Source organism: Rousettus aegyptiacus, unplaced genomic scaffold, assembly GCF_014176215.1.
Source record: "Rousettus aegyptiacus isolate mRouAeg1 unplaced genomic scaffold, mRouAeg1.p scaffold_m13_p_18, whole genome shotgun sequence".
Lineage (NCBI taxonomy): Eukaryota > Metazoa > Chordata > Mammalia > Chiroptera > Pteropodidae > Rousettus > Rousettus aegyptiacus.
This window is the reverse complement of record NW_023416293.1, coordinates 13,675,198-13,702,266: the sequence shown is the minus strand read 5'-3', so window position 1 is coordinate 13,702,266 and position 27,069 is coordinate 13,675,198. Positions and strand designations below refer to the sequence as shown.

The following is a 27,069-nucleotide window of genomic DNA, read 5'->3' as shown; positions in this document are numbered from 1 at the left end:
CGACCGCTCGCGTGACAAGCGCAGCGTTTCCGCAGGATGGGGCTCTGAGCTGAGGCAGGTGAGGGGCGACCCCTCCGCAGGTGCGGGTCCTCCCGCTGCCTCCTCTGCAGGTGGGGCACCCACTCTCCCTCCCCTCATTTACGAAAACACACGTTCTGTGCGCAGCGGGGTGAGTGACCGGGACCCTGAGCAAAGCGAGACGCTGTTCGACTGAACTTCTTCAATGACCTGTGAATGAACGCGTCCTGGTGTGGCCAGCGAAATGTGCCCGAATCGGGTAGTCTTCAAATCCCCCACCTCCACAGGAAGACGTCCCGCCCGGGACGTGCGCGTCCGAGGCCCGCCGCTAGCGCCACTGCCGCGCTTTCCCACGGGGCGGTCATCTCCTGAGCGCAGAACTGCGTCCTTCCTTCCTGCGGTGACTACACTGTCCCTGCAGCCTCGACACCTGGAAACTCGCTGTGGCAGGAGCAGCCGTGGCCCCTGTCTTCCCGCAGGAAGCCGACCCTGCGGAGCAGAGGCCGCTCACTGTTCCACTGGGTTCTGGCAGCACACGAAGCCGGGGCCCTGGCGACCACACTCTTCTGTGCCACGAGAGCAGAACCCGGCGCAGCCCGCGCCACGTGCGGGGCCGGAGGCCGCCTGTCTCGTAGTGCCGCTAACTGTGCGCTGGGGTCAGAACCCAGGCTCACCCCAGGAAACGGAGACACTTTGTTAGGGAGCGAGGCCAGGCCCTCCTGCTCACAGCGCCCCACGGGCGTTTGGTGGCCCCCCCTGTCGTCAATTTCTCAAGTAACCGACATGGAAGCAGGTTTACCCGAAGATACGCTCCTCTCTGAATGGCTTGAAGAGACTCGATTAACTTGAGTTGGAAACAGATTCTCAGGGTCTCGTGAGAATCATTACCCTCCGTATTGGTTCACCTAGTGACTTACCAATTTGCTAACAGTCAAGCGATCTCTCAAAGGAGTACAGAATTATCAAGTATTGAGCAAACCTAAGTGTATTTAGGGTTCACTAAATGTCTGACACAATTTTGTGTTTTGGAGCCAAAAAAAATGTATATTATTTATTCGGAATAAAAATGCTCTTATTCTTTAAACAGAATCAGAGGGAGTAACTACTGAGTTAATTTATCTTTGAAATGGCTCAAAATTATTATCCTCATTGTAAGAGCATCGATGCTTTTTATTCATAAAATTAAGAATGAAATGGATTTCAGCAATGCCCTACAATTACCTTATTCATCAGAAGGATTGCCAGCGACCTCCTCGACACCAGAGTGGTCTGCGGCAGAGCAGGCGACGGTCGCTCTAATTCAGAGCATAACTGCAGAATTACAACGACATATAATTTTTTACTTAGTTCACTAATTTTCTGGTTTTTTCCTCTTTCCTACACTTCCTCCAAAATGTAGCAGTAGTCCCCATTGTATATATATTTTTGCCTTAATGTACAATTTAATTTAGTATTTCTCTTAGCGTTTAAATCTCTCCCTCTCTCTCTCTCTCCTAATTTGATAGTTGATTTGACATAATTGCGCATACCTTCTCTTCTCGTGAGGGTAAGCTCTGATATCCCCTCTGGTCAGAAATGTTTTGCACCGTTTTTAACATATTTTCTATGATACCGATTCTATATTTGCTTACACATTTATTACCTGTTCCTATGACAACCAGAAAATATACTCCCCCCCCCCCCCTTAGCGTTTTAATACTTGCGTGCGCGCTGAGTGTTGAAATGACCGGAAAAGCAGCGCCCGTTTGCACCGCGGTGGGTTCGTCTCCTTCGCGGCTCCGGGACACCTCGCTGAGGCTGGGCCGACACCTGCGACCGTCGGCCGGTGTGGGGTCCAGGAAGACGCGGACACGAACTCTTCAAGGACCCGCCCCAAGCCGGTCGCAGGATGCTGGCTGTCACCTCCGGGTCCCTCTCCGCCGCGCTCGGCTCCCCTGCCGGCCTTTCGTGCCGCGTTCGCTGCGATTCGCTTTGGGTCAGGTGCGCCGAGTCGCAGCCAGTCCGTGTCGGTCCGGGGCGTCCGGTGCCGGGCGTCCGTGGGCAGAGGCGTCCGTTTCGGGTCAGCGGGGGGGCAGGTCCAGGGATGATGGCATTTCACGCACCGTTTATGCCTTGCGGAGCTTTGGGCGAAAAGGCTGTGCCGTGGCCTTCGAGGCCCAGGGACCCGCGCGCACGGCGGGCTCGGCCCCGATTGGCAGGCGGGGACGTGCTTCGTGTGCCACGTGTGCCCGGACGCGGTCCCGGGAGGACGCGCCCTGGTCTGCGCGCGCCGACGGCGGGTAACGGGCGCCAGGCAAAGGCTGGGCCGGCGGCGCCCGCGCGGGGACAGGGACGCGCGGCCGGAGGAGCCCCGCGCGCGCTGGGCACGGACCCCTGTCCCAGACGCGCGGGGGCCCGGTGGCCGGCGTGGTCTCCGCGCTGCTCCTTGGCCGTTTGCAGAAACGCCCGGTGGGTTTGCGTCGTTTCGCCCTCAGTGTGATTTTGCCATTAAAAAAAAATATATGTATATATATATATATATATATATATATATATATATAGTGCCGATTAAGCTTTTAAAATGTTTCTTTCACATTTCAAATAACTTTTACCTTTCCAAAGATCTCACAGTCAAAAAGTGGACTTTTAGGGTTTTGTGATGATGTGATATAATAAAATGTATCAGGAAGAAAAAAGGAGAAACATGATTTATGGTTTCGACATTTTGCCTTTAACTACGCAAACGACGTTAGTGTTTATTGCCAAGATTTTCCCACCTGATAGCATAAATTTGTAATAAACGTGGCTTTTGGCCATCAAACATACTTTCGGTCATCGCAAAAATTTCACCCAGAAGAGAAACTGAGAATAAAGAGATAGATGCTAATGATATTTAAATAGTACATCCGATCTTGGCGAAAACATTCCTAACTCAGTGTCTACTTCCTAGAAAGATTATTTCTCATTTTTAATATAAAAAAAGAATCAAAATATAAATGCGTGAGACCTAAAGTTCTCTAGGCTGCAGAAGCCCTCATCGGCGTACTGTGGTACTGTACATTTACGGTTTTTGACATAAATGTACAGGCCCCGCGCCATGAGCCCCCGAGACTGTGCAGATCACTGCAGCCGAGTCCTCTTGTCTGGTTTTGCAGAGAATGAGACGTGGTGAATCTAATAGGAAAACTGCTTGCGTCGTATCTCCCCCTTAAAAATGTAGTATAGGGATTTAAAATTGCAATTCCAAGGCAGAAATTGTTAACATCTTGGTTTTTCAATAATTTAGAGAGTTACTCAGGAGAGAATTCACCATGATTTTGCATATGGTTGTGATGTGTATTTTATTCATGACAGAGGTCAAACGTCTGTGTGTGTGTGTGTGTGTGTGTGTGTGTGTGTGTGTTCTGCTGAGTCTCATAAACAAAATATGTCCCTGTTCTTTAAGAAGAAAAATGTATAAAAAAGAGAAGAAAACTGCAATGTTTGTAATGTCTGAGACACAAAAGCTACTAAACTGCCCATATTGAGACGTTGGAAGTGAGTCTTGTCCCTTTAAACCCAGATGTGTGTATTTCGGGCACATTTTTTTGAGCACTACATAGTCATAAAGTAACCTAAAATAACAATGGAAGAAAACTAAACTCTGCCGATAAAATTCATTTTATTTTTTATGTGGTGTTAACAAAATGACTTAGATGGAAAATGCAGTCCGTCTTAGCTTAAGACAGAAGCACAAAGACATTCCCTTCTGGACAGCAGACTTTGGCGTCGCAAGATCAAAGGAACAATTTTATCTGCATTGCGACTACAGACCAAGAAAATTTTACAGTATTCCTGTCTCCGTGCTAGAGCTTATGTGTCTTTAATGGCATTTAAATTACAGCCCTTGTGTAGCCATGCAGTCACAACACCGCATCATCCGATGAGACACCATGTTATAATCTGTCAGTATGTCTTATTTAAAAATTCTTCTCTACTGTACTTGTCCTCAGTTTTCTCTCCTGCTAGAAAAAAATTGAGCAAATTATCTCTTAAACCAGGTTTGTGAGTTGACCTAATCAAATGGGACAAAAGGCACACTTTGGTTTATATATCATTTTAACTTCATTTGAACCACTTTATGGAGGTTTTTTTCTCACTTTTTCCTGCAATATCACTCTGTGTTTTTGTTTGTTTTCAGGGTTTTCATCTTTCCTATATATGTCTAGATACATGACACAGAGCTATATTAAATGAAAATCAAAAATCTGTGTCCATTAGGGAATTATAGGTTAAATATTTTTTTCTCATAGCAAAGTATCTTATGTTAAACAGATATATAACTGAGTGACTATTATGTATAAATGAAAGTTCTCTAAATTTTTCTATAGCACACAATATAGATAGTATGTTTCAAATGGCGCCAGAGAGAAGTGTTTTAATTTGAATACATTTTTAAACAATGTTTATTATAATAACTTAACAATAAAGACTTTCTAAGAATTAATACTTTACTTATATATTCCTGCAGATGTAAAAATGAGATGTCACATTTCTCCAGGAGTAGTGTGCTTTTCTCAAATATAGATATAAGCAGGAATACATAATTGATTATTTTATACTTTCATGCTTTCCAATATTCTGTGTATTGATCAAAAGTTATCATAGGTGTTTTTAAAAATTTTTTTTAAAGCATATGTCAGATAACTTCGTTTTTATGCTTCAAACATATAGCATAGGACTTCATGCATTTTCAAGTAGATTTCCGTAATTTGAAAATACAATGAGTTTTTAAATCATATTAAGATCCAGATGCAAGATGCTTGTTGAGAATAAGCTGTTTTAACGGGCCCATGGGAGGCATTTGTGTTGATTTTTTAATTAAAGTGACACTACCTCAGAGAAGCTTCGGCGAAGAGCCTTTATGCTAGAATGTGTCTGTCTGTTTAGGAAAAAGCCAAGTTTTATAAATAAGTTGACTGTTAAATTTTCAAATAGTTTGCGCAAATTCTATTCCCGATACTTCTGTGTGGAAGGCCACACGGCTCCACACTGCGCGTCCAGCAGAAGCCAGGGCCCTGGCAGACATACACACACAGTGGGCTGGAGGGGGACACGGTCTGTCCCCGAAGAGGCCGGGCGTCCTTCGGGCACTGTGCTTGAAGGGGGAGGTTTTAATGTATCGCTTTTTACATAAAATCGGGATTGGATGTCTCCATGCCTGGTTGACATTTGAGAGGAAGCCGCGATTGTCAGGGTTTGATGTAGCGAAGTGGGGCCACATTTTGCAATATCTTGATTTGAAATGTGTATTTTTCTTGTATTGGATGCAAAATATATATTATAATTATATATACATACATATATATAATGATTATATATAGAGCTATTCTTAGGGGCAAAAGAGTAGAACGAAGAATTGTCCACGTGCGGAAAACTGGCGGCTTTATGCCCTCGTCCTCTTCCACCCCACACCCCAGGGTCCATTCTAGAATTTCACCTGGGCACCTGCGATTCGATAACTGCGGAAGGTTACGCGCCACGTGCCGTGCACGCGAGTCTGCCGTGCGGTTAAGAACCGGACGCGGAGCTGACGCTCTTGTCCTCCCCGAGCCCGCCCGCCGGGAGGCGGCTGTCCGCTAGGCCCGTCCGCGCAGGTGCGCACGCAGGTGTGCACGCAGGTGCGCACGCAGGTGTGCGAGGCGCGCGCTCCGCAGCTCTAAGCGCCGCTGGCGCCGCATCCAGCCCCCAGGGCAGGAAGAACGCGCCCCGCACGGGTCGTCACGGCCGCGCTGCCGCTGCCACCAGCCGCTCCGGCCGAGAGGACAGTGCGAGCTTTATAAAAATGATCATGTTTCCGTAGTCTTACTAGAACTAGCTTTTTTCCCCCCCATTCAGGATTGTGTTTCTAAGCATCATATCTACGTTGATGAGAAGGAAGCTTGAAAAAAAAATCTACCATTAGTTCCAAAAAGAGTTATAGGAATCGGTTGAAAAAATTCACACGGAGTTGGCAGGAGGCGGAGGGCACGGCCCTGGGCCGACCGCGCGCGACACACGACTCCGCGCGTCCCGGGCCGCCCGGGTCCTCCGGCGCCCGCGTCTGGGCCGCCCCCACTGACGCGGCTCCGCGGTTCCGGGACCTGGGCGTCGGCAGGGCCTGTGTCCCCCGGCCCGCGAGCACACCCCCAGCGGACACCGGGCCGCACAGGATGGCCCTTCCCGCTCCGGGGACGAATTCTGTCGGCGATTCAGGCGTGAGTCCCGCTTGGGCAGGGCTGAGGCTCAGCGCCCTGTCCGTCACCCGCCTGGGCCTGGGCCTGGCACCTGGGAGCCCCGCCTGCCGAACGCACCGGCAAAGGCCCCGTCATTTCAGATATTGAGAAGTAAGTCGGCTGCTTTTGATAACGAAGAGGAAAACGCATGGTCCTGTATCTGGGGGGTTAAAAACTACCTGCAATTTTTATTTATTACAAAATAGAAAGCATTCGACTCCTTGTCCCAGGGAGAAACAACGAGGGGAAATCTCGTGAAGCCTCTTGCTCTTCAGAGGCCGAGCGAATGGAGGTTTATGTGCTGTGACATTTTGAGATCAAATGTGTTCGCCGGCGGCCTTGGGGGAGTCGCAGCGGAGGGCTGGCTGTCCACGGGGCTCCGGAGCCACGCTGAGCTGAAGGAACTGCCAAGTGCAAGTCTCAAATGCTTTAAAAACAAATCAAAACAAAAAGAGAGAGAGAGAAACAATCCGAATAGGAGAGAAATGATTTCAATAAATACAGAGTTAGAAAACTCTAGGTAAACTCATAAAATGACCCCAAAATCAGACGAGGGCTGGAGCCCCACAGGCAGGCTCAAACGCGGGGAGGAGACGCTTGGCTCGGCCGCGAACTTCGCTGAGCTCCTACGAGGGGAAGAAGTGGTTACGTCCCGTGGACCCAACTGGCTTTGTCTCCGTATTTTCATGGGGACTTAAGTCAACTCACTTAAATTTTCTAAGTACCCATTTCCTCTTTTATGAGATAAAGTGATTCGGTTACACTGGGTGAATAACAAATCTAAAGACTTAGAAGTGTACGTACTAATCAATTTTGATAGGAAACCTAATCTTAGAATATTCTTTCTAATGAAAGAAATGGAATAAGCTTGACTAACTTGTAAGCATTGCTTTATGAGATCATTATTAGTTTTAGAGTTACTTAACTAAGGATGTCTATGTGAGGATATACGCTTATGGAAAATAATCCAAATTCAGACTCACTTTCGGCCAATGACTGATAAGCGAAGAAGGATCACATATCCACCTGCTCGCAGTATGTGTCCTGTGTGGTATCGACTCACCGTTCTGACATTCTCTGAGATGAAGCCGTAGCCTTTCGCGCCTTTAGCTTCCACGACGAAAACGCAGAGGAAGCCGTCAGTGCGTCTGTCCTTCCCCGGGCCTGTCCCTCCTCGCCCCAGGCGAAGCGTGTCGAGATGGCACGATGCCCGTTCGGAAATCTCGCCTTTTTCCTCCTTCCTGCCTCCCTCCCTCTCTTCTTTTCTTTCTTTGTTTCATTGTACTAAGAAAAAGGAATTAAGCAAGGGTCGCTTTAGCCGGAAGCATCTTTCACGTGTTTAGCGTGAGGTTCTGACGTGCACTTGCTCGGTTAGCGGGAGCAGGCCTTTGGTTTGACCGTCCGCGTCTACACCTGGGAACGGACGGGCCGTTCCTGATGGGGGATTTGAACTCCAGAGTCCTGAAATCTTTCCTCGGGTTTGTCCAAGGTTCTGTGACGGCTACCTGCTCACACGCCACTAAAAATGCCAAAGGAAACTGTAAATCCTTGAAGTGAGAGAATTAACGCAGCCTCCAAATTCCGCCTACTCCTGTAGGGAGATGTTCGAAAACAACCCCGGCATATGTATTTTTACAGACCGGTCTCTGAAATCTTTAAAAATACTAAAACCAAGGAATGAGTGCTGAACAAGTAACCCGTAGGACATGGACAGAAGCAGGGAAACAAGTCAGCTTAGTGCAAATTATCGCTCTCTGTTCACTCGAATATCTCACCAAAAAGAAACGCTCTCTCGCACTTCAAATAATTACAAAGACCCAGTCTTAGGTGGTTTCGCCAAGTGCAGACCTCGGAACGCGATGTGTGCGCCTCCCGCCCACCCCAGCCCCCGGACACGCACAAACCGTCCTAAGGAAGAAATACCATGTTTGGGGAAAGTATACCGTTTGCCAGCGTGTGACTACGCCGAAGCTGGGGGACACCCGTTTTGTATTTCCCAGTGTGCCACGTCCGTTTTTATTCCATTGTTTCCCCCAAAGTATTCCAGGTTCGTGATAATGGATGTGCATCTAATTTTAAACTTTTACTGTCCATTCCTGTGCGATAGCTTTAGCAACCACAGGGGCTCACAAAAACTGCGCTTTTGGTATAAAATTGGTTTCAACTACAGTAAAAAGTTATGTTTAGCGACCGTTGGAAAGCCGGGCCCTCGGGTTGCCCCTTCTGGGCCGCGGGCCATTCCCGTGGTAGCAAGGCAGGCTTCTTCGTGGGCGTCTTTTGTCCCAGTAGACATTTTAAACTTCTTAATACCTATTTTTCTTAGTCCCAAAGAAACGATAATGCCTCCCGCAGAGTGTGGGAAAATGATGCTCACTAAGGTCATCAGAAAGTCCTTTGTGGAGTGATTTTTGCTTTAAGAGGCGCGGCCTTGTAAGTTGTAGGTTGTAGGCTGGGCCATGATGTGTGTGTGTGTGTGTGTGTGTGTGTGTGCGCGCGCGCGCACACATGCACACTTTTACGGTTGCTTTTAAATCACATAAATTTGCAATGTTTTGTATCATTCAGGTGATCTTAGGAGAGTAGGCAGAGCGAAGACTTGAGAATGTGAAAGGAACTTTTTAAAAAACAAATATTTAGGTCAAAACAATTCTACTTAGTTAACTATGTTTGTTACCCTAAAGCAACAAAAAGAATTGAGGGATTTTTGGACGAAGTATTGCCCAAATTAATTTTTTTTTTTGTCAGAACATAAAAGCTGCAAATAGACTGAAGCAGGATGGATTTGTGTAACTTGCCCCCAGAATAACAGAATTTCTCCGTAGATCTCGCCACGTGGCGTCCGGCTCCACTCCGGTGAGGGCGGGCGGTGGGGAGAAGTGGGTTGGACCACTCTCGTGCGTCAGTGTGTTTGAAACCGCTCGGAAGGTGTTCAGCCTTTTAAGTAACAATACAGTATAGTTTGTTGTTTTCTGGTCAGACTTTGTTTTGGGCAATAAGCAGAAATGCAATGTAACGTTAAGAAATGCAACTTTTAGAGGGAGTTCATCATTGATCCGATGGCAGGCGGAGGGCCGGGGAGGGGGCAGCAACTGGGGGGTCGTTTTAGGAACTGTGTAGATGTCTAACCGATGGACTGTATCCTGGAAAGTAATTTAAATAAATAAATTAAAGAAAAAGAAATGCAACTTTAAGCACAATGGAACGAGCAGATGACCACGTTGTCAGTAGGATCTAAAGAGAAAGCTAAAATAAGGTAAAATCACGTGATGACGGAATGGTCACCAGCTTGTTAGATGCTGGTGAAAACCAAATCTAATTAAAGCAAAAGAAGACTCTGGAGTATGTCGTCCCATGGTATTTTTAAAGGTCTTTCTAGTGGTGTAGTTTTGGGGAGAGAAATATCTTCTAACTAAAATGATTTTAATGTAAAAAAATGCAAGAAGGCATTTATTTAAATTGGCCGTGGAACAAATTTTCCACTTGCGGAGATTTTTACCAACATCGATATCCATGTTGAAGGGGCTGGTTTGGGGTCAACGTGCCCCTGTGCACACTGAGCCCCGCTGGTCCTCAGTGTTGATTGCCTCAGAAGGTGGCACCGTGACCCAGGGCACCTGCCGCCCTCACGACTTTTGGGACTTGTCTTCAAATCCAGCCCCTCTTACTTTTGGACTGAAAGGTGACAGTTCCCCATTCTTTGAAGGTGGTTCAATTTTCAAGAAATTGAAACTCCTTAATGTCACCAAGTTGGGTGCATAAGAGGCTGAGCAGAGGGATTCACGAGGACCAGGATGTAGATATAGATGATAGATAGATAGATAGATAGATAGATAGATAGATAGATAGATAGATAATGATAGATAGAGAGAGTCAGTTTCTCACCTGGGCTTCATGAATCACCCCAAATGTCATTCTGGGGAACAGAATCAGGTTAGCTGGCTGTCTGTCCTGACAACCATCTAGAAAGATCCTGGAAAAGTGGTGAGAAGGGAAGGCCACTTCTCCTGGGCCTTACCGCAGTGAGGGAGCGGTAAGTGGGTACGGCATTTAGAGGTGGCTGGGGGAGGTGCGCTCACCACTGAAGCTACGTTTCGGTGAGGACGGAAGCAGAAAAACAAATTTCCGGGAAGGGCATCGTCGGCCAGAGCACTTCTGTGCTGGCCCCATGCAGCCTTTCACGAAGGAAAGCTTGAAACAGTTGACGAATATTGTTTTGCACGGACCCCAAACTGTTATATTTTCCGTAGTTTCCGCACGTCTTGATCAATGGAAATAATGTAGAAACGGTTTGAAAACTGAAAATGTTATACACCTACTGTCTCTCAAAACGTCTTTTAAGGGTTGGACACGCCTCGTGATTGTGTTTTTGAAAGGTGATGTCTGCACACTACCTTACAAGAAAACACAGGGCCACCATCGCCCAGAGGGCGAAATTGCTGCTTTAACGTGACCCTCAACTAAAGGCCAAGGACGAGGCGCTTGCCTGAAATCTGGCCACCGACGGTTGATGTGGGCGATCCTGGGGGCGCCCGCGGTCCCCGTAAGCGTGCACCTGTTTGCACGTGTCCACGTCGCGACCTTGAGGACGACGCGCCTCGGCGAGTTCGACTTCAGATTCCGGAGCGTCCAGGCTCGCGGACCCAGCACGCTGCAGTCCGGTGTTTTATACGAAGTCGGGCGTGTGACGGGACAGGGGACGCCGGCCGCGTCCAGTCAGCAGCTGGACGAGCTGTGCAGAGGCACCAGGCCCTGGCCTGCCTCCCGAGCCCTGGTCCCCGCGGGCAAGGGCACAGGTCGCCGGCTCGAGGACCCTGCTGTCCAGCACGGGAAGCAAAGACCCGCACAGGCAAAGGACTCTCCCGAGATTGCTGGCGCACCTGCGTTTCATCTCCCAAAACGAATCGGCAGGTCTGTATCTACGTTTGTCAGGGGCATTTGACACAGACAAAGGTGTGAAACCAGGTCCTCCTGGTTCAGGTGTCGTTAATCGCCGCACTTCCCTGTTCTCTCCCCATTTTAAAGCTCGACGGGAAATACCCGATGGCCTTGAATTCTGGGGGTACATTACGGAGTATCGTTTATGTTGTCTTCTCATATAATTTTGAAAAAATATTAGCTAATAATTTGTTAACACAAAGGTGTTTAAAAAAGAAGCTAATCAGTTCTGCACACAGGGCGACCAGAAGGGGGCGGGGTGGGGAGTGACCACGGCTTTGTCGCCCTCTGACGGTTTGTCCCGAATTCTTCAGCATTTCTCAGTCTCTGCGCCAGCAGAGTATAATTTAATATTTTTAGGGAGTAAGTACTAGTCTTCATCCTATATGGCTATCTGACGTGTCTGTTTATCTGCACGATAATCCCCCCCTTTTCCATAAAGTATTCGAGGTACTTCCGGGCATTTCTACACCCTTATGCCTGAAATTCTTTGATATCATAATCTTTTTTTTTCCCCCAAAACCGAAGCATTTATAGAACCTTTCCTAGAGGAAATCTAGCAGCGTGGGCGTTCGTGCGATCCCCTCGTCACGGAGAAGTGTGGGCGTCGCGGTTGGAGTGGACCAGCTGCTCCACGCTCACGGGCAGCTCCGAAAATGAGAGTTAAGGCAGGAAACTGGGAGGACCGGGGTCTGGAGCTAGTGTGTCAGTGGGGACATGGGGAAGAGCAGCCAAACTGACTCTGAGCCGAGGTTATCTGGCTAATACCTACACGGATTAAAAACGAGGAGCTACGAAGTCACCCTGTTATTAGTGGTAAGTAACACACTGTTAAAAGTTCTACGAACGAGTCATGTGCGTCGGTTTCCCTCTACGTTAATCTCCATCTGTGACTGGCACAGGAGAGAGGCTGCCGGTCAATGAGTCCAAAAGGAATAACTCTGAAAAATACGGTGCAGTCGCTTCATGCCTCTGCCAGGGCCTAGGTGCACTCCGGCGGGGCCGGCGGTGGCAGACAGCGCTTAGCAGGAAGAGCAATAGTAAATTCTTAAAGAGCACTCAAATAATCCTAATTTTCCAATTTTACTTAGTTACATCAAAGATAGTTTTTCTCCTTTTCTGGGAGACTTTCTTTGATCACATGGCACTTTTTGAAAATTTAAGCCGTTCGATTTTCTACAAATATGCAAATATGAAAAGAAAGCAGCCCCAAAGCGAAGATTTAATAATGTAAATGAGAGAAAACTTTCTTACTGTGAAGTCATTTTCTCATCTCCCCGCCCCCCCCCGCCCCATTTTTACATGTAATCATTTCTGGGTGACTTTCTTTAGCGGAGGATCAGTTATACAGAATATAGTAAGTAGTTTAAAATGGTTAAAGTACCTAAATTATTGCCACACATTTAATAGGGAGCGCTCTTATGTTAGTACAAGCGTGAAGTAATGTCTGAATGAAGAAGCCTTTTGTCCTTTCTCTCCTCAATTATGATTCCAGTGAATCAAGTTACCACATGGTTCTATTGTTCAAGGAACAAGCTGATCTATTAATATTTCTTAAAAGGAAAAAAGGGCTGTGGATTGTTCACGAAATGCTGGGTGTTGGCCTGTGTGTTCTTTTTAAGAGGTAGAGTGAAGGAAACATTAATTATGCCCTAGAGAATTATTCTCTTTGATTAAGGAAAATAAAAATAGAATAAAAACTTCACAAAACGGACAGACTCTCAGGTCTGGGAAAGGTCGTTAATCAGGGCTCAAATCAACGCGCGAGTCCTTTAGGTGGTTAGTCGACCATATTGTGTGGCATACACTTCATTTTCATAAGTTTTACTGAGCGATTTGGTATTTAACTGTAACGGACTCTTGACTTTTGGCTGGAACCCTTTCTCAGCCCACAAGTCCCCCGTGGAGAGAGCGGAGTGACCTGCTGGCCGCATTAGTTAAGATTTTTGGATGGCTGAGTCTACCTAGGTTATTCATTCTTAAAAGATAAATCTTTATAAAGGTGATTTTGATGAAATAAACCAAAGCCATGGAATAAGTATCAGAACTCAATATCAAAAATTTGTACAAACTTTCATATTTCTTATATGTAGTATTTTATATATGATATTAAAGCCACATGAAATAAGCTTTTTAGTAGAAATGAAGATTTGTACTTAAAAATTGTCATCTTGTGCTAATCTCATCATTTGAATATTTCTGTATAGAATAGAAACTTAACAACGTATCATAACTACTTTTGTAATCTTTTTAATTCCCACAGATTCTACTTTGCAATATATTTTTCTTTATTATTTTCAGCCCCCTTCCGCCATCCTAATCTTTCAAACATTCTTTTTTAATACAAAGTCAGTGTTTACTAAAAACTCATGGGAAATTAAATTGTATTATATACATTGTTTCACACAGGTTGATGCAAAAAACATTTGGTATCCTGTTGATTGAAAGAACAGATGCTTATATAATTTATGAAGCCAGAAGTACATTCACAATCTCTTCCAAAAATAGCCAGGTATGCAAATAACATCATTTGTGGGGAATGAAGTCAGAAAGCTTGGGAGATTCTAGGTCGTGGGCTGAATTTTGAATGGAGCATAGAAAATTGAAAGATGTTATCAATATTCTAAAAATATGATGGTGACACTCAGCTTATAATGGAACATGATATAACCATAAAGTAATATTTGATTGTTGTACATGGAAAAAAAAAACCCCAGCATGTGTTTTTTTGATTATGTATATCTGGTCTCCTCCAGTGAACAGATATACCATCTTTTCAAAAACTGGTATGTTTTTCCTAGAAAAATATTTATTTTCTGTAATGAGCATGTTACTCTTAATTTTCCAAGATTAATTTGCATGATTATTAATAATAGCATAATAAGGCAAGTTGCATTACTGACACGGTGGTGTTTACCGGGGGTTAATTTAAAAATTACTTTGACTGTCAGTCGACATGCCTATCCCTTCCAAAGCAAGGGATTAATCGACCATTCCTACAAAGTCTTAGGTCAAGGAGACCGTATTTCTTTGCTAAAAATAACCTCTGCTGACCACGGTGTTGACACGGTTTTCAGAAGTCGCCATGTTTGTACCAATGACATAATGGTTCTTCACTCTGAGGAAAAATCCCGGCTTCACCCGCGGTTTGAATTTTTCATTATATTTGGTTCGCTCCACTTCACACCATCCTTGGGGCCTTTTCTATAAAAAGAGAGGTTTTGTTCTATAAAAAAAAAAAAGACATTTTCTTGTAAACTGGTTCTTTAAAAGATTGATTATTCATAGAGGAACAGTCTTGATAGCCCAATATAATTTAACTACAAAATAAGCTCATGGGTTTTGGAAAAATGTAGTAATGTATATATATGTTTTGGTTCTTTTTCTTCTTCTTCTTCAGGAAGGAGTCTAAATTTCGGAGCAGAGAAGCACTGAATTATTTTCCCAGTAGACAAACCTTGAAACATTAAGAAGATGAATATTTGATGAATGTTTAAAACAATAATATTTAAACACTAGCTTAACTCCACATAGAGCTAAGGACACGCGTATTCGATTTAAAATAATTGATGACGTAAGCTCAGGAACAAGAAACTGTTTGGAAAGGCGATCAGGACAGGTCACCCTGCGGCCCGTGGTGCCCGCTCTACGTCTCTGCGTGAGGTTAGCAGTCACGGGCTCCCAAGCCGAGGAGCGTTCAAGGTCAAGTAACAGACGTCTGTGCAGATGCCAGTCATCCATCTCCCCAGAACCACCTGCCTTGCAAAGGTACCACCTCCCGGGGAGGGAGCTGCCCACCGGTCTGACTGGGGGTGCTGTGACCCTGGGTTGGGGGGTGAGAACGAGATATATTTCGAGGCTATTTAGAAAAGAAATCTAATATTTCTCTCTCTGTCTCTCTCTGTCTCTTTCCTCTTTAATTTTAAAAGTAGGAAAGGGGCTGCATTTGGAGGGAAGAGGTATGAGAATCTCAGGAGACCTACATTCAGCCCTCTGTCCCTCAAATAAAAGGGTCGTCATGCCATCCTTTGCAGAATCTCTATTATCCAGATTTTATCCGAGAAACTAAAGCTTGGACGGGTCACGTCGCCCAGCACATGACGGGCAGGTCCCCAAGGTACTCTCACTCTCTGTCGGGGTTTCATGCTCCACAGCGCGACAGCACAGCTCTTCACCCGCTGCCGGCCGCACGCACGGGCGACCCGGGCACCCGCTCCCCGCCAGCTTCGCCCACAGGCCGCATTCTCTGCTGGAAACAGTGCTAAGCCAGCTGTGGTCATCGAGGGTTAGCGTAAGGACGGAACGGCGGTAACTCCGGGCCCAAACAGTGATCGTTATTCCAGGCAAAAACAGTGATAATTCTAGGCTCTTATCAGAAGTGACGTTCATGTTGGAGCGATGGTGGTTCCTTTTTTTTTTTTTTTAACCTTCTTTGTTTCATTAAACTCTGGAACTATTTGAGGCAGTGCAGAGTTTTGCAACAAACAATGCACAAATATGGATGTCCGTGGACACTTGCGAAAATTCAGAACATACAGAAGGCTACAATATAGCTTTTCAGATCTTTTCAGAAGATACGATTTTCTTTTAAGGTTGTAAGGGCTCAATCTTTGTCAGGTAGACTGATTTATCTGTGCAAAATGCTTTTATTCACTGGCAATGCATTTTGGAACATATATACCATATGCGCTTTTGAGTATAAATCCAGTTGATATGTGTACTAATTACTCAGCCATAAGTAAAGACGAAATAGTGCCATTTGCAACAACATGATGGATCTTGAGATTATCACACTAAGACGAATGTCAGACAGAAAAAAATGGAGAACCCTATGATTTCACTCGTATGTGGGATATAAAACCGAAAGCCGCAAATGAACAAGACTGACAAACAAAAGCTCATAGACATGGACAACAGTGTAGGGGTGACCAGAGATGGATAAAGGTCAAGGGGTCAGATACAGGGCGACAGAAGGAAATCCGGCTTCCGGGGGTGAACACACGGCGCAGGACACAGATGTCGGGGTGCCGAATGGCCCTCTGGAAGCCTGGATGAGTTTGCTAACCATCGTCACCCCAACGAATTTAATTTAGACAACCAGTCCGTTTTTTTCCGGTCGCTAGGGGCTTTGCCGCATGGTTCTAAGGCGGTGCTTTTCCTCTCCCAAGCAAGTCCCTGAGGCACTTTGTAAGGTGAGGACAGTCCGCCTCACGGGTGTGGGGCTGCCCGGCCCGGGAAGCTGCCCGGAGGCGGAGCCACCGGCGCCCCGGGGTGCCAGTCTCTCGGGAGTGGAAGGGTCGCAGGCGGGGCTGGGTGTCAGCGACTGGTCCTCACCGCTCCGCGCTCACCGCGAAGGACCCTGTCCCCGTGCTCAGCCTGGCTCTCCGCCTCCGAGCTCTGTGATACTGTCGTTCCTTATATGAAGTGGCCGGGAGTCCCCAACATTACCGTCACAGTGACCCTGACGAGCCCCTGACCTCGTGCCACGGTGCAGTGAGCGCCACGGCGAGACATCGTCTCCCGCAGAGCCCTGCCGGTCGGGCCTGGGGGGCCTGCTCAGCCTCGGTCCCCGGCTCGCGTCCCCCACAGCGCCCGCGGGCTCCATTCAGGTTGAGGTGCCGGGCGGCGGAGCCCCGAGACCCCGGGAGGGCTGGCGGGTCTGGCACTCGCATTAGGCGTCCGGCGGGGCCAGCGTTAGGGGCCGCCGTGCGTGAGAGTGGGGTTTCCTGCACCCTGTGACCCGCTCGCTCGCAGCAGGGAAATGGCTTTGGATTATCGATGAGCCGCGGACCGTAAGCAAATCCGAAATGCTGCATGTTCTCGCAAGCCGAGGGGGGAGAAATGAAAGCCGTCAGAAGTCTGGGCTTCGCGCACAGCCCCCCAAAATCGTGGGCGGGGGCCAGGAAGACGCTGACCTGTAAACGAGCTATCGCTTGTGGGTCTTTTCATTCGTGGGAAACTAGGCGAGAATTGCGATTGCGGTTGTCAACGTAGAATTCCGGGATCGCGAACGGTGTGTCCTTGGGAAAATGGCACCGCGCGCATTTGTGCGGAAAGCGGAGGCTCGCGGTGCCGTGGACTCGGGGTGCGTTAGAGGCCGGCGTCTTGCAGCCAGGGGGCGAGTCGCGGGGGAAAAGGGGCGGCCGCGTGGGGCCGGCCGCCGCGCCCCGAGTGCGGCCGGATGCGCGGAGGCCCCGGGGACCGGCCCGGGGGGACCGGCCCGGGGGGACCGGCGAGCAGACCGATCGCTCTGCGCCGCGCTGACGTCGATTCTCCTCTCGGACCCTAGGGAACCTGGCAGCCGGGACGCGGAGCGCGCGCTTCGGTCGGGCCCCGTTTAACCCGCTCGGACCCGAGGCTTCGCCTTCGGCGAACTGCGGCGACGTGGACCGCGCGCCCAGATCAGCCCGAGGAAAGGAGAAAATCGGTCACTGTACGTAGCGATCCTGCTCCGCGTGCGCGTCGGCCAGACCCTGAATTTCTTACCGTTACGAGCGAATCATCTCCTGGTTAAGAATGGTAAGCTAATCACACTCCGCCCACGACTTCTAGAACCGTCTTTTGGAAACCCAGTGAGAGCGTGGTCACGACGTGTTGCAGGGAACCGGACCCGCCCCAGAGCTTCGTGGCCAGTGAGTGTTTTGTGTGGATTCGAGATTCGCGGTTCAGTCCTTCGCCGCAGCGTCCCTGCTCTGCGGATGTTAGCAGAGGCCGCGAGAGGCGGGCGGCGTGGCCGACGGCGGCCGAGAGCGGGCCGGACACTCGCGCCACACGGAGCAGGCCGCTGGCCGGGGGCGCGGCGCGTGCGGTCCTCAGCCCCGGGCGGTGCGCGCAGATGCGTGTCCCGCCCCGCGAGCGGGTCCTTCCCGGCGGCGGCACCGCAATGCCCGCCGTCGAGGCGTTCTCCTAAGGAGTTCGGATCCGTAGGAGAAATTTGCTTCTTTCAAAAGAATTAAACACTGCGAAATTGAGATTAATCACTGTTTTGTATTCTGAATGTCACCGCAATCCATCCTCCCACTAGATCGCTGATACTTTTCCTCTGAAAAATCAGTTTCAGTGTAAACGATTTGTCTGGAAAGTATTACACAATTAGTAGCTTTAAAACGTTCAGAGTGAAATATTAGAATGTATAAAATATTTAAGTACATATTTTATTTCTATGTCACAAAGGATGATTGCTTTGGAGAACAGGGGTATGAAAAGAAAGCCCTCCCCCCAAAGGATTAGAGTTGCACATCCAAAATGGTTGGAACTAAACAGGTTCGTGGTTCCCACAGATGGCATATTCCGTTCACACTGTTAATGAGGTCTTTGCGCCATAAGCTAAGAAAAGTGTGTCGGGCTGGTTTCTTCATTTATTCTTTGCTCAGTAGTTTCTAAATAAGAATTTTTTTAAGGAAACGGTACTAATTTTATGACCCTATATTAGAAAAAATATATTAGGTCCTAAAGGCTAACACTGGCACTGACTTGATTTTAGAAAATCTGAGAGAATTTTGTTTAAATGCATTACGTCTCCCTGCTCTGAGCACAGGAATATTTAAATGATAAGATATTGTTTTGATTGGATCTGGCCAGCTACTCGGAATAACAAATCCACCCTGTCATTCACAGTGAGATTATTTCACCTCTGGAATTAAGCCAAGACAGGCATTTTTTTTTTTTTTTTTTTTTTTTAGCTCAGTGAAACAGATTCTTTTCTCTTGCACAATGCGATGTGGAGGTTTGCCAACCTCTCGGTTGGAAGAATCACACTTCTTCATTCGTATTCTTTTGAAACGGCTTAAAATGCATAAAACGTACGACTGAAGCTCTTCCGCTGTTTCTGCCCCCGCCCGCTCTGCGGCTCACAGATGCCGTCGCGTCAGCAGAATTCGGAGTTTAGGTTGCTTCGGTGAACATTCAACGCTGTCGGTGAGTTTGGGATTAAAGTCAAAACCATCGACCGTTGATTGTACCCTATGGCTAACCGTCTCCCACGCCGCGGGCCTCGGAATTCGCCGGAGACAAGAAGCCCGAGCGGGGCACCCAGGACGTCCTCCTCCGGGCACGGAGACTGTTTCTTAAAAGGTCACAATCAACATTCATTGCTGTCGGTGGGTTGAGCTGTGTGGATGAGCTCACTGAACAATGAATGCAACTGTGGCCCCGCCGTCTGCGGCCTGGGCCGGGAGGGCTCGGGGGGAGCAGGAAGCGGTCCGGGGCTTTTCCGGCAGCAGAGGATCATTTATTCCGTTGACGTCATACGGTCAGGGCTCGGTGAAAAAGGCGCGTGTTCCAACAGGAGTGTGTTTCCGCTGGGAGCAGCGCTCCCGCGCGCATTTGGGAGAGGGCTAGTGGCCGGTTCACGGCAGGTGTCCCGTGACCGTCTGAGTCACCCCCTTCCTCTCGTTGCAGTGTGTGTGGGGGGGGGGAGGAAGGCGACAGGAAGCACACAGCGCCCGTGTCCCTGACACCTGTGGCCTTGAAATGGCGACAGCGCCATAAACATCCGTCCCCCGTGCCTGTCGTGAGAGTTCCTGGTCAGCTGAGGACTGGAGTGCCAGGTGACGTCACCTTCCTGCGGCGCTGGGTGGGGGTGACTCAGAGGGTGCGTCCCCTCGCCGTGGGGTTTGCTGAGCAGGGAAGAAACTGTGTGAATGGCGGTGTGACGATCGTCACACCGAGGACGGTCGCGGAGGAGACCGGGTCCCTTTCGGGTGAAATTGGACCTGCTTTCTCGGTGTTCCGTCTTCCAAGAACCTGGTCCGTACCATGCCACTTTTGACCTTGGCCTGATAATCACCTCGCTCCCCATCCAGGATTTAAAAATGTTTGCAAACTTCGAATCGATAATTCTGTTTCTGGGGCTCTCTTTAACGCATGTGTGAAGCGGCAGGGGTCGGGGCAACGAATTACGGCAGGACGATGGAAGGCAGTGGCCACCCCCCGGGACCGTTCCGCCGAATGCGGAGTCCGCTGGTCATTAAGGAAAACTCAGACGCAGGACGAGTCCGGCCGGCTGTCGCCGGTGCGGGGCAGCAGCCGACGCCCCCGAGCCTCGGGTTTCCCCCGCATGTGCTGGGTGTGACACTCCCTGCCCAATGGTGCTGCCTTGAGGACAGACGAGATCATTCGTGCGACGAATTCAGCATAATGCCCGACACCTGATACAGCCGTGGTAACCGCTGTCTCGTTTCTCCCCTGGGGGTAGGATCCCAGCAGGTGAAAGCTGCTGCGTTCACTTAGCTCCTAGTTCTGGGATTTGGTCATTTTTCTTCTCCTGTGTAGTATGTCTTTCTCTTTCTTCTTTGTTTTTTTTTTCGTTTTGTTTTGTTTTGAATTGATGACATACTTCTCATCACTGTCCTAGAAGACTCTAGGTCTTGGTTCAAAAAAAAATCACACCACAAATCATGCTTAACTTTTGGAAAATTGCAAAAACAAAGTTTAATAGGATTTTTATTTACTTTCTTTTTATTGTTTTCACAGAGTGATCTAGATATATCATTTCCTTTCATCCTCACGAGAACCGGGAAATACTGTTTTGAAGATGGACACACAACAGCAATGCGCCAGCTGCCACAGAGCCGGCAGAGCGACTGTCCTAAACCACGTTTACACTCAAAGTTGGAGAACCTAGCCTTTCCTTGATAACTGCTTCTAAGAAAAGGAAGGACAGCATATTCCCTTCAAAATAATAGCTCAGTTTGAGCTAACTGTCACTGGGATTTAAGTAAAGTATAAAGACATGGTCTGAGAACAAGGTATATACCCCCAGACTCCACATTTAAAAGGAGGACACCATAATTTAAGTCATTTGAGACTTGTTTTTCTTTTTTTTTTTTTAATAGGGAAAATAATCTCTGAAAATTGGAGCTTTTACCTGTTTCATCTTCAGCTCCAACCTGGCCCCAAGAGTAATGTCGAACACACGATAAGAGCTCAATAAATGTCAGTCGATGGCTGATTCGTGGACACATTTATGCAGCAAGCAGTGCCTTCGATGACCGACCCATGTCACACAATGCTTTAGGCCAGATACTGTGAGTCAAAGTTGAGTCATAGTGGAAATGTAGCTTTTTTTTTTCAGAAAACCACGTGCAGAGGAGTGGCATTTATTTCTAACCGCCGGAGCAGCACCTTGACATTTACTTACATATTTATCATGTATGGTTAAAACCAGCGGGGTGACCGCGGCCTCAGGCTGGTTCGCCTGGCTCCCGAGCAGAGGGGTCCCTCCTCTGCCCCTTAACAGCGATGGGGCCGGCGAAAGCAGCAAGTGTCTGGAGACTTTGGGGGAAAACACGGGATTAAGAAATTGGGAGACATCCCGGTTGTACCCTCAACTCTTTCTTTGGTGCAAGTCAGACGGACTATTCTTCCAGAATCTTACACACCAACTGTTCTTTTCCTACTGGAATACCAATACAGGAGCCATCTAGTAAAAGTGCGTAGAGGAGGTAGGGAGAATCCTAGCAAGAATCCCATCAATCATGCCAAAGGTGGAATGATCAACAAGCAGCCGCAGAGATACATTATTTACAAAATGTAGAAAAGACACAATAAAAATTTTAAAAAGCAATGATATCGGAGAAGTGGAACCAGGAGGGAATATTCTTTTATTTATGAACGCTCGGGTACAATTTAATCTTCTCAAACCGCAGTGTGTATAATTTTATGGGAAAGAAACAATTTGAGCATAAAATTGCACTAGCAGAACCTGTGTTTTATTAGTTCTCAATGGAAAATAGTTAGTTTTTATCAACTCGTGTTTGTACGATGATGCCCACGGCCAAGCAGCTCCTCCGGCCCCCGGTACGCACTATTCCAAGATCCGCGGGGTTGCTGCCGCGCGCCCCGAGACATTTCACGATTCCGAGAAGGTGTGTCCCTCTGACCCCCGCTGTCAGCGTCAGCTACGAAGCGTCTGGCGTTCTTTCCAACGTGCAGTCACCACAGCTGCAAACGACGTGACTCTGACTTGACACATCGGTGCTGAGCAGAAGCCCCGAGGTTCTCAGGAGTCCGTGGGGGGCGGCGGGGGGGGCTTCTCTCCCGCCCTCTCTCGCTCATGGCTCAAGGCTGCAGTTTCCTTTGGTTTCTCCCTGCACTGTCCCCTGGCGAAGCCCGAGGGGGTATCTCCGGGGACTTCCTGGGCGGGCCCGCTCTGCCCACCTCCCCACCCCCCCATCCTGCTTCCAGCTCGCCAGGTGGCAAAGGGGAAGCTGGCCCCGGGGGCTTGAAAGCCGCCAGAACCCACCAGTTCCCTCGTTTCAGATTCTCTTTGACTTTATTTTTTCAGACACTCGAGCTCTCTACACAGTAGGTAGTATCAGCTCAGATCTACCGAAACACACGTCCCCGAGCTTTGCAAACAGATTGGGACTAAGAGTGATGATTCGCGATGTACCCAAATTCCAAAATCCTAGGACAGGACGCTGGTCGAATCAGGCAACCTAGTCCAATCAACAGTCATAACCTGATTGGCTGGCAGGCAGAGTCATGTAAATCATTGACTCGTGACTGGCTAAGGAAGCAGCCGTGTAAATCCATGACTGCTGATTGGCTAAGGAGGAAGCCATGTAAATCCATGACTGCTGATTGGCTAAGGAGGCAGCCATGTAAATCCCTGACTGCTGATTGGCTAAGGAGTCAACGTTGTGTAAATCTAACTGTTGCAATGGGAATCCTGTAATCGCAAGCACGGGATGGGATGTTTTCCAGGAGAATGGCGAGGAGGGCGGGTGTTAGTTCTCTGCATCTAGGCACAAGAAACAGCCCAGCTGGAATGGAAGGGACTCTTATGAGTGGAGCGGTTTGTAAGTTGAGTGCTTTTAGGGTGTGACCTTCTTCACAGACAGCAGAGATGTTTGTTCAGAGGGTGTAATTTGAGATCAGCGAAGTCGAGATTGTATTCACGCTCAACCCTGTTATGGAGCCTACATTTTCCACAGCTGTGTAGTGTTTGCTTTAAGAAAAGTCTCTTTCAAATGTGAGAACGGGCGAGGACAAACTAGGGGAATTCCAAGTTATCCCTGTGTGAGCTATTAATAACTTCCTTCGCGTTGGCTTCCGGGACTGGCCATATAGTCAGGGAAAGGCTTGGATGGAGCGGGGTGGAGAGCAAGGGTTTTTGGATGTCTGTTATCGTGATGCAGCGCTTAGGGAAAATACCAAACAAAGTATAAAGATTTATGAGAAATAAAACAATTGCCCTTAGAAAGGAGTGCCCCAGGAAACATGAGCCACCAGCCTGCTCTGTCCCCACACACGCCTAGTGGTCCAATGTCAGGTTTCAGGGTGAGAGTGTCGAGTTTGGGTTCCTCCTGAGAGTTTGCCCAAGTTCCTTCGCACTCTGCTTCAGCTACGACTGGTTTTAACACGAACCTCATGGGGATGTGGAGAGTTTAAATAAAGGAGATTATATGTGTGTACATAACGCAGAGTAGCAGCTAGCACAGAATAAGACTCGAAGAACATCAGTGATTACCTTTAGCGGGATGCGTGCGCACGCAGAAGCAGCAAGTTTCTAGAAGCCGCGAAGAAGCCGAAAGGGGGAGGGTGTCACGGGTCTGGGAGGCGCCCACGGGGACACCGGTGGACGGTGTTGTGTTGCCGGCGTGAGCCCTGGTGCCTGTGGCCCTGGTCCAGGCTCTCTGCGCCCGGAGCTTCACACGCAGGATGTAATGCCTTCGCATGAGCGGTGTCCTGGGGCTGGGGCATCTTCCCACAGATGACATCACAGTGAACGTTCTTGTCCCTTTCAAATCTCACCAAACACTTTCTCCACGAGATGTGCACTGGCCATGCTCTCTCTCAGGCAAACCGGTCCCCATTCTGCCCTCGAACCTTCCTTACTTTTATTTATTTTTCTTTACTCCATAATGGTTAGCCCCTCCGAGGGTATCACATGCATAGTTATTACAGCATCTTCTCTCTTCCACCACTGAAATGTAAGTCACTGCGTGCAAAGATGTTTGCTGTGTAGTAACTGTGTACGATGGTGCTTGGTACATTGCGGGGGATGAATAAAATTTTGGTTGACTGACTGACTGAACAAAAAAATGAGTAAATAAATAAATATGTATTTTGAAGCAATTTTTGTGAGGCTTCACTAAGATAATCTATTCCACAGGACCTATCGCCTTGCGTGGCTCAGAGTAGACAATAACCAGATACTTCTATTTGTCAGCAATTTGCCAGGAGTCAAGCCGAGGATGACGGGTTCACTGAAATCCCCATTTTCATCCCGTGGCAGAAGTTCCTGTATAGACAGTTTCACATGAATCTTGAAAACGCTCGGGTTGCAATAGGAAACTTCATCTGTGGGATTTTTATCAAATCTCAGGCTTGTTTGTGCCATGTTAACATTTTTGTTATAAAGTGATTTTTCATGAGCATTTTGTCCAGATGAGCTCGATGGTGCTGTGCCTTTTCTGCCCGGGGGGTGGCAGCCTGTCAGAGTTGTCTCGCGGGCTGTCTTTACCTGGACTTGTGTAAAGACGGCGCCTCTAGGACAATCGCCACCCTTCGTTTTGAAGATTTTAGAGAAGTAGCTGTCGCACATTTTCTTCTCTCCCTGGCAGGTGCAAGACGCCTAAGAGCGAATCAAATTCCCACGTTCCTTCTAGGTATTAACATAACGGGGACAGGGCAGATGAAGGGCGTAAAATCTTTGTAGCCACAATAAAAAAATAAAAACGCAACAAAGCAGCTTAAACGATCGCTTGCCTCTTGTTACAGGTGTTTCAGCCGATGGCACAGATGCCATCAGCTCGCGGAGAACAAGCGTCCGATCCAAGCACCTTGCGAACAAGGAAGAGCGCGCCTGCCGTGGGCGGGGGGCTTAGGGCAGCTAAACCTGGGGCTGGTTTTCCCGAAGAACTGGGGGCGCTGCTTGGGTGGAAGATGCCCCTCTACTGCGGGGGAGGGTGGGACCTCAGGCTGTCCCGCCCCCCCTCCCGCCCCCCTCCCCCGCCCCTGTGTCGGGCCTCGGAGACCCCCAGGTGCTCCCGACGCCAGATTCGTCCACTGACCCGGAGCTGCAGCAAATCCTTTCTCCTCTTGACATGTATACGACGTCACCCGGAGCCGAGTACGCGGCGCGTTCGGGAGTATTTAAAGGAGCCCCTTACAGCTGTCCTCGAGAGCGCCAGGGCGGGAGCCCCTTTCAGAACGAATCTCGCACCTTCACGCACGCGTGGGCCTGCCGGGGCTCGGCCCGCGTGTGTCTGTGTCGCGCGGTTGGGCGGAGTGTCAAATGGCTGCGTTGTACCTCCGGGGCGTGGACTCTGAAAATAGAATTTAATTTTATAGGTGCCCCGTCATGCATCAGTGGCTCTTATTTATTTATTTATTTGGAGGTTTTTTGGTTTTCTTCCCTACTTCCTTGGCTAACAAGAAAAAATTCCAAGTCAATCAGTTTGACGACACCGGGTGTAAGAATCGCCCCATTTTCAGCGAGTTTGCTGTAACTGTCCCCAGGAGGTGGGGCCACTCGCAGAGGCCACCCCCGCGCCCGCGGGCGAAGCGCCCTGAGGAGCCGAAGCTGCCAACGGCTGCCAGGCGCGCCCAGGGGCTTCGCGTCGGCCCGGGACTCGGTCGCCGCCACGCGCGCTCGCTGCGGGGACGCGGGCCGGCCGGCCGCGCCGGAAGCCGCTCAGTCCCATTGCGTGCGCGGCGGCCGTTCGTGGGGCGCCGCTCCGGGTTCCCCGCATTCTCGGGCCCGGGCGTCCCGAGGAGCCTCCACCTAGCCGGGGCCTGCCGAAGTCTAAACCACCTGCAGTGCCGGGACCGCAGGCGGGCGCGAAGCTGCCACCGAGAAGGGGCCGCATCGGGGCCGCGTCGCGTCCGCCCCCGCGCCCCCGCCCGCGGCCGAGGTCGGTGCGGACAGCAGGGCGGCCTCGCACGCGCGCGGCGCAGGTGGGACAGCGCGATCCCCCGCAGGCGCCTTCCTGCGGGCGTGCGGCGCGGCCTAGCGGCCCCGAGAGTCCGGCCCGAGGCTCCGTCCCCGGCGCACGTGCGGCCGGAGCTGCGCGTCCCCGCGAGCTGCGTTCCTGGCTCCGGCAGGTGGGTCCTGCTGTCGCCTCGCGCTGCGGGAAGGCGGAGCGCCGTGACGAAGGGCCTTTCGTTGTAAAGGGGAAGCACCGTTCCTTCCGATGAAGGCGGCCTCAGCGGCCCGTGGGCGGGGGGGCATCGCGGACCCGCTGCGCCCTCGGTGCCGCGCAGAAGGGACGGCGGCCAGCGCGGCAGTCGCTTGGCCCCCAGAGCGGCTGTGGATCGAGTTTTATCCTCAGCCCCATGTAAAGCCAGAAGAGCGGAGGCCCCGCGGCTTGCTGAAGGGGCGCGCTCACCGAGAGGGGACGCCGGGCCTGCTCACCAGCATCGACCCGGTGGCGCGACCCCTCACTCGGCCGCGTGGCCGTGGACTTGGGCGAATGAGGACCTTGGCCTCAGAGAGGAAGCGCGGGAGTTGGGGTTCTAAGCGCCCTGCCCGGCCGACGCCCCACGCACGGCGAGTGGCGTGGGCAGGGTCTGAGCAGGACAAGGTGCGGTGTCCTGCACAGGGACACACACAGGGCCCGCCCGGGAGTGCTCCCCAACTTCCGAGCACTGACGGGAGCAAGGGGGCGGGGGGTGGGGGGGGCAGGGCTCTGCTCTCGCCACCCCTGCGACACTGAGCAATTTTTCATACATTTCTTAGCTTCGGCTTCTTCACTATTTGTACCGAAGATAACAATCACGTTTCTCGCTTCGTCATCTCCCAAACAGTACAGGTGACATTGACGGGCGCACATTGGCAAATCTGGTATGTGACGAACCCAGGAAGCGACAAACTTTCAACTCGGTACTTTTTGAATTCCAATTCATGCTTTTCCTGCTAAACCATGTATGCCTG

The 27,069-nt window shown here is 49.5% G+C and overlaps 1 long non-coding RNA gene across 6 annotated transcripts in view; it reads left to right on the top strand.

Moving 5' to 3' along the window:
- The window catches only part of LOC107513638, a 55,125-nt gene extending 30,856 nt beyond the window's left edge, over positions 1-24,269 (top strand). The window contains exons 1-5 of one of the 6 annotated variants that reach the window (XR_004955443.1): positions 2,567-11,159; positions 11,715-14,954; positions 15,116-15,303; positions 17,476-17,705; positions 20,661-24,269. This is a non-coding gene — a long non-coding RNA (uncharacterized LOC107513638). Of the gene's footprint in view, positions 1-2,566; positions 14,955-15,115; positions 15,304-17,475; positions 17,706-20,660 lie in introns of those variants that run through there. The other 5 variants (XR_004955442.1, XR_001597591.2, XR_004955444.1 and 2 more) reach the window with 5 other exon arrangements.
- Positions 24,270-27,069: the final 2,800 nt, after the last annotated feature.